At 41.8% G+C, this 8,362-nt stretch overlaps 1 pseudogene; it reads left to right on the top strand.

Moving 5' to 3' along the window:
• The first annotated feature begins 785 nt into the window (after positions 1–785).
• On the top strand, positions 786–1,748 carry LOC119924338 (annotated as a pseudogene).
• The last annotated feature ends 6,614 nt before the right edge of the window (positions 1,749–8,362 follow it).

The raw sequence follows: 8,362 nt of genomic DNA on the forward strand, positions 1-8,362 counted from the left end.
ACCAGAACGATTGAAAATGGAGGTGGGGTGTTCTGGGAGATACATGTCCGTGGTGTCGCTATGGGTTGGAAACGACTCGACAGCATAAGACAAGGTATTTCTGTATGTTTTCATCCTGAAAATTAGTTAAAATAGTTAGGTTCATTGGCTTTAGAAAGATATGCAAAATAACTCAACTCCACGTGTACCTTGAATAAATAGGTAGAACTCTCTAGTAAGCTTTTTTTTAATAATTTGATCCATTCTGATCATCTTTGCAGGGAGGAAAGAATTATTTAATAATAAATGATCAAACCCATTGATTAATATGTAAGGTAGGAAGTCTGCATATTCAAATGGATTGAGTTCAAATTATCTCTAAATTCTGGCTTTCTAATATGACATTCGACCCTTGTGATCTTATGGGCATCAAATGAAATCCCTGTGATGCTCATTTATCTTCCAAGCTGTATCTAAATGTTATTTAATAAGTAAGGTCCTGAGTCAGTTGTCAAGTTTTATCTTGAATTCTATCAAGTTTTGAGTATAGGCTTTCAGGTCATGACTTCAGAATGATATGAGGAAATATAATTTTCTTATTGAATCACTGTACAAGTGAAAGGATTAAAATTACTAGGAGGTGATGTGAATATTCATGCCCGCATGTGTGAACTAGAGAGAGATAGCCCATACTACATGTGCATATTAGCAAGACAAGTGGAAGAAAGCAATTTAAACCTGAGCAAAGATGCTTCTCATCTTCTGTTGTAATCTCTATCTCAGTGAGCAATGCAGATGATAAGGAAATGCTTCCTAAAAATTATACTACTGGATTGGAATTTGTTCTCCTGGGACTGGCATCACAGCTGAGCTGCAGGTCATCCTCTTCATGGTCTCCCTGGTGATCTACCTTGTCGCTCTAGTGGGGAACCTGGGGCTGATCCTTCTAATCAAGGCTGACTCCCTACTACACACTCCCATGTACTTTTTCCTCAGCCACTTCTCCTTCGTGGGTCTATGCTATTCTACCAATTTCTCCTCTCAGATGCTAGTGCATTTCTATCAGAGAAGAAGACAATTTCTTCTGCTGGATGCTTTATGCAATGCCTTTTGTTCATTGGCCTTGTGATTACCGAGTTTTATAACCTTGCTGCAATGGCTATTGATCGTTTTGTGGCTATCTGTTACCTTCTACAATATGGAAGCAAGATGTCCACGAATGCCTGCCTTTGCCGGGTTGCTGTTCCCTACACCTTTGGCCTCCTGAATGGCCTTTCCCAGACAGTACTGATGTTCCACTTATCTTTCTGTAGCTCCAAGACAACCAATCATTTCTACTGTGCTGATCCACCCCACATCGTGCTGCCTTGCTCTGCTACCTATATCAAAGAAATGGCAATGTTTGTTGTTGCTGGCTTCACTTTATCTAGCTCCATCCTAATAATTCTCTTTTCGTACATTTTTATTTTTGGTGCCATTTTGCGGGTCCATTCTGCTGAAGGAAAGGCACTGAGCCTTCTCCACCTGTGGCTCCACATGATAGCTATCATCGTATTTTATGGGACAGTTTCCAGCATGTATCTGAGGTGGCCTTCGAAGCAGTCTCTAGAGGAGTCAAAAATCACTGCTGTCTTTTATTCCTTTGTGAGTCCCATGTTGAACCCCTAGACCTCAGTCTGAGGAACAAGGATGTAACAGATGCCCTGAAGAAAGTAATCAGGAGAAAACTGCTTAATCATATGGCAGGCTCCATGTCCACCATTTTCTAATAATCCAGGAATGAAAGAGCAAAAAAATGAAACTTGTTTACCCTTTCCAGCCTGACCTTTCTCTTGTCTCATTTTCTCTTAAAAATAACAGGGAATGGTCCTTTTTTGACATCTCAATGTCCTTCTTCTTAATGCTGTGTGCCTGAGGATAGGGGAAAGGAAATGATGTTATCCATAGATCATAAATAATCTTACCCATAGACTATATCAAATTCTTTCATCCAGTTTTAAATGTCATTCTAATTCATATAAATCGTATGATTGAGCTAGGTGTATTTTCATTGATTCAGGCCAGCAAAAGTTCTCTAACAGTCCAATAGGTTTGCTGAGCAAGCCCTAACTTCAGCAAACATCTTCTAAAAGGGGCCAGATTACCTGCTGCAGTGAAGATGCATTTTTTATAACTGTTGAAGGAAAATGGGCCAAGCAAGAGATCCCTGTCATGAGTGTGACCCCTGACACACTTCCTTAGACTATCTTTTGGTAAAATAGCATGACCCCCTGGACCTACATCTTGAGACTAACTCATTTTAACATTAACTCAACTCCTAATCTACTTCCTAAACTAACTCTCTGTACAAACATGATCCCCTGCCTTCTGCTTATTGCATCCTGCCAAGGTGGAGGGATCGCCAGCTTAGTGATTAGAGAAGAAAGGAAAACTGGAGAAGAAAGTAAAATTCACTGTCATCCCAAATTGACAAAACGGAGCAAATTATTTGGTTAATAATACAGTCGGGCATACCTGGAAGAAGCTCGATATCACAGTCAACAAGAATAGTATAAGAGGAGGGGAAAACGAGACCCATGTCACTGCCTGTCAACCTATGAATCAAGCAAAAACTCCTTACTCTCGGGTTCAAGGCTCTCCATCACCTCGCTCCCTCCTACCTCACCTCCCTTCTCTCCTTCTACAGCCCAGCCTGCACCATCCACTCCTCTGCCACTAACCTCCTCACTGTGCCTTGTTCTCGCCTGTCCCTCTGTTGACCTCTGGCCCACATCCTTCCCCTGACATAGAATGCCCTCCCCCCACACATCCGCCAAGCTAGCTCACTTCCTCCCTTCAAAGCCCTGCTGAGAGCTCACCTCCTCCAGGAGCCCTTACCAGACTGAGCCCCCTTCTTCCTCTCCTCCTTCCCATCCTGCCCACCCTATCTTCTTCCCCTCCCCCAGCACTTGTATATATTTGTACAGATTTATAACTCTATTCATTTTACTTGTACTATTCTATTTATTTTGTTAATGATGTGCACATAGCTTTAATTCTATTTGAGAAGTAGCATGACTCAGTGAATAGAGCACGGGCTTTGGAGTCAGAGGTCATGGGTTCAAATCCCGGCTCTGCCATTTGTCAGCTGTGTGACTTTGGGCAAGTCACTTAACTTCTCTGTGCCTCAGTTACCTCATCTGTCAAATGGGGATTAATACTGTGAGCCCCATGTGGGACAACCTGATCACCTTGTAATCTCCCCAGAGCTTAGAACAGTGCTTTGCACATAGTAAGTGCTTAATAAATGCCATTATTATTATTACTATTTGTTCTGACGATTTTGACACCTCTCTACATGTTTTGTTGTTTGTCTCCCCCTACTAGACTGTGAGCCAGTTGTTAGGTAGGGACTGTCTCTATATGTTGCCGACTTGTACTTCCCAAGCACTTAGTACAGTGCTTTGCACACAGTAAGCGCTCAATAAATACAATTGAATGAATGAATGCTCGCTGTCATCCGAAGGGGAGGCAGGGACAGCATGAGTCCAAGGGACTTCTTAAACCAGGGACACCCATGACGGTTTGCCTTGTTATGGACTGGAGCACCGAATTAGACTGATCATCTCGTGGTAGGAGAACTCTACACCTGGATTGGGAGGGGATAATTGTTTGTTGCTATATAGCTGAGTCTTGGATTTCCTGTTGATTGCATGCTGTATATTAAAATATCTAGTTTCTAACTCAGAGTGATCATTCCCTTAGGGACCCCAACACATGAACCCTGTAATATAATCCTAGGTACCAAATTGGCCACTGACAACCTGACAATAATATTGGTTGATTTTATGGTGCTCCATTAAACTAGGCCTGTGCATTTTTGGTGTGGCATTTTGACATAGCGGAAACCTTTGTTTGCAGAATCCACTCACTAACACAAACAATTTTCAGAGCTAGACAGTCTGGCCATTTAAGAGGAAGACCTCTCTAGAAGAATAATGCTATGGAATAATACTAATTGTGGTATATGTTAAATGCTTACTATGTGCCAAGCATGTGCTAATCAATGGGGTAGATACAACAAAGTCAGATCAGACACAGTGCCTGTCCCACATGGGGATCACAGTTTAGGTAGGAAGGAGAACAGATATTTCATTCCCAATTTGCAGATAATGAAACTGAGGCACAGAAAACTTAAGTAACTTGCCCAAGTTCAAACAGCAGGCAAATAGAAGGGGCTGGGATTACACTTTCGGTCAGCTGGCTCCCAGGCCCATTCTCTTTCCAGGAAATATTAGTGACCAGATATTTCTAGAGCACCCCTAGAAAACACAAAACTGTATCGGTTGCATGAGAAAGGTGACTGGATTGGTAGAGGGCCAAGACTGCATGGCTGCACAGGGTTGGCTTCAAGGAAGTGGAGATAGAAGGAGAGTTAATCAGTCAGTCAGTTGTAATTATTGAGCACTTACTGTATGCAGAGCACTCTACTAAGCACTTGTTAGAGTAGAACAGAACAATATAAGAGACACATTCCCTGCCCACAGTGAGCTTACAGTCTAGAAGGGATCTTACAGGGGGAGTTGGGGAATGGAGAGAGGAAAAAAGGGGAGAGGTCAAGGAAGAGAGGCCAAGGAAAGAGGAATGAAAAGAGGGAGGGACAGACTCTCCTGCTCAACGGCCATTACTGCCCTCTGCTGCCCTCTGCTGTGGGCCATCATCTGCCCACCCTGGCCAGCACAGCCAAAGCCGCTACTTTACAACAACCAAATATCCATCTGGTTAGACATATTTCCTTACAAGAATGATATAGACCACAATAGTAGATGGGTAGTCATTCTATGGGAAAGTTGCCATAGAGTATTTCTTTTGAAGTGATCGGTTTTTATTGTTTAATGTCAGGGTCTTCAATAAGCAAATTGTACTTAGACCTTCTGGCAGTAATCCACTTAGCTTCACTATTATTCCCATCTGCTACATGCTCATTTTTTCTGCCATCCTTAGTATCCGTTCTGCTGAGGAGCAACAAGAAGCCTTCCCTACCTGTGGCTTCCATTTGACCCTCGGTTATCAAGTTTCCTGGGATCCTTTTCTGAATCTCTGTTAGAACTGTTCAACCTTTTTGGGTCCGATAGGGCAGGGATTGTGGATCCCACTTTGGCATTTTCAGTCTTATACATACTCATAGGTGAACACCATCCATAGTGTCTTCAAATACAATTGATAGATCTTCTTCAAATACAAAGGACATTTATATAGAGTTGGAGTTAAAGAGTCTGATTAAGGGAAACATTTTTGAAGTTTTCTGTGACTTTCTGTGTCTCAAATATGATTAACTGATTGATCATCCTGAATCTCTCAGATGGAAGGCATCATGGGCTCAGTGAAAGAGCAGGGGACTTGGACGTCTCTGAGATCTTGAGCTAGTCACAACCACTCCGGATCTCAGTTCCAACATCTGTAAAATGGGGATAAAATGCTTTTTTTTCCTAACCTTTTAGACTGTGAGCCATCCATAGGAAAGGGACTATGTTCGTTCTGGTGATCTTCTACCTACCCCAGCACTAAACGTGATGCTTTGACACACACTAAATGCTTGAAAAAAATGTTATTATGTCTCTTTCTTTCTGTTTCTCTTTCTCATTCATACACACTCACACAAATTCACATTAACATATGCTGAAAGGTTTAGCTAGTGTTATTCCTCCATGCAAGCAGTAACAAGGCTTAACACGAGTCAAACATAATGAAATTCTGTAATTAGTTGCAGCAGCTTAGCTGTTTAAATTAACCAGAGGAGACTTAATTTATCCTGGGAAACTGGGAAATAAAGAGAAAGCACAGAGTTTATGTGAACCCCTTTTTTCGAAAAATAAATTATGAATCATAATCATTAATATTGCATCTCCTGAGCTGATCCAAACAGTATTACTACAATTGCTTCCTCTTGGTGAAGTCTAGAAAGGCCTTAAGGATTTGAGTCCCCAAAGTACAGATGCCACTATAAACTGTCTCTACCAACCCCCCTCCTTGAGAAAGCTCAGAGATATTTTCATCTTTCACAGGTAGGTCTAGCAATCCTACACATTTGTACATCTAGATACATTTTTCCATTTTCTTTTTTGGTGCTAATTTAGAATAAGGCAGAAATGATAGAATTGGAGACCTGATAAAACTGTCAATTGGGTGTGGATAGAAACATGTTTTCATCTACTTAATCGGATTCCCAAGGAAGAGATTGAAGTTATTTTAGAGCAAATCTATTTATTTTAGCTATTTGTTATGCTCTTTACAAGGAAACATGAATTGCATTCAGAGGAATTGTCTACTCATAGCAATCCCAAAGAAATTCTATTAAATGAAATGCTTTCAGGTGGGGAAAAAAATAAATGTCACTATTAGTAAGTATTTCTACATAATCCTGCATCTCTGGCAATAGATGGCCAAAAATTTCCAAAACATGAGTATGCTTCAGAACGTGACTACCAATTCTGTTATATTGTATTCTCCCAAGTGTTTAGTCCAATGCTCTAAGGACAATGGTCCTACTCTACCATTGAGTTTCTGCAGAATCTGAAGTGAGTCAATCTCAGCTACTTGTCCCAATTATTCCACTATCATATGCCTCCAACCTTCAAAATTGAGCTGACCACAGAATTATCGACCTAACTGGGCTGCTTGTCCTGGCTGTGTCTCTGACTCTGCACTGAGAGAGCAGTGGAGATGTGGAGAAAGGCAACTTCAATTATCAGAAATATTTGTAGGGAACCAAGATTACATATAAGCACCAAGTGCTCTGTACAGTGCTCTGTACACAGTAAGTCCTCTATAAATGCCACTGATTGATTGCGGATGCTTGGAATTTGTTTTGAACATTTCCCAGAAGCACTTACTGTGGGAAGAAATCCAGACCACCAATTAGAACTTTAGATGTACCATGAGGAAAACATGGATTTTTTGTATTTCCCCGATAATTCTCCCTAGATATTCCTCACATCATAATTTGTAAACCAGCATCCTTCTACTCCACACAGATTGGGGAATGTATTCTCCCTTTTCATATTTTGGTCTGTGAACTTATTCCTCAATGGAATTAGGTCATTCTTTCTCCTCCTGAACCGGGATGAGAATAGGGCTCACTATGCCTATTTGAAATCAATTCATCTGTATGTGGCATTGCTGTAAACCTTATGGATCTGTTTCAAAAATTTACATTGTACAGCGGTGAAGGACAGCTTTGAGGTTGAACTGCTATTGCATATATTTAATCCTTTGTGATTCCATTGTCCCTTAGATTTCCCAATTCACTGGCAAATACAATCCACCACAGCTTTTGAGATAATCATCATCTTGCTATTCTACCAGGTTTTATTTTATTTTAGTTGATTGAGATTCCTGGAAATAGCAGTTGCTCTCCTGAGTCATCTTTGAATCGAGGTCGTGCCACATTTCCTCCAAGAGGCCTTCCCCAACTAATCCAATCAATCTAGTACAATTCCAGTCTCCTCAAGCCCTTTTGGTTCCTTGTATTCATCCTGTCCTCAGCCCCACAGCACTTATGGACATGTCCCTAATTTATTTATTTATACCAATGTCTGTCTCCCCCTCTAAGCTGCAAGCTCATTGTGGGCAGGGAATGCGTCTGTTATATTGTTAAACAGTACTCTCCCAAGTGCTTAGTACAGTGATCTCCACTGTAGGTAAATGCTAAATAAATATGACTGATTCCCCCTGTTATTTGTTTCTTGTTTTTTCTGATATCAGTGGAGAAGTAACGCAGCCTAGTGAATAGTGCACAGGCCTGGGAGACAGAGGACCTGCGTTTTAATCCTGGTTCAGCCGCTTCTCTGTTGTTTGACCTTGGGCAAGACACTTCACTTTTCTTTGCCTCCATTAATTTAACTGTAAAATGGGAATTAAGCCTGAGCCCCATGTGGGACATGGACTGTGACCAACCTGATCAACTTGTTTATACCCAAACGCTTAGTACAGTGCTTGGCACATAGTAACTGTGCAACAAAAATCATTTAAAAACCATATTTTCTTTGGTGCTGAATCTGGCTGCCTTCCTGGATACCCAAGTTTCTGAACACCTGACTCTTCCCCCAGTGACCCAGCGTGGACCATCCATCACTTGACTTTTCCCCTGGTGACACAGCAAGGACCATCCCACACCCATGACTCTCCCCTCTCAATCCCTGACCCTCTCCTCTCCAACACCAACTCTCCCCCAGTGACCAAGCATGGACTGTCCAACACACTGACTCTCCCCCAAGGACCCACAGACCATCCAACACCTCTGACTCTTCTCAGGTGACCTAGCATAGACCATCCAACAACCCGAATCTTCCCTGTCTATCCCTGACTCTCCCCAGTGACCCAGCACAGACCACCCAACCCCCTC

The sequence above is a fragment of the Tachyglossus aculeatus genome, unplaced genomic scaffold, assembly GCF_015852505.1.
Source record: "Tachyglossus aculeatus isolate mTacAcu1 unplaced genomic scaffold, mTacAcu1.pri scaffold_97_arrow_ctg1, whole genome shotgun sequence".
In the NCBI taxonomy this organism is placed as follows: Eukaryota; Metazoa; Chordata; class Mammalia; order Monotremata; family Tachyglossidae; genus Tachyglossus; species Tachyglossus aculeatus.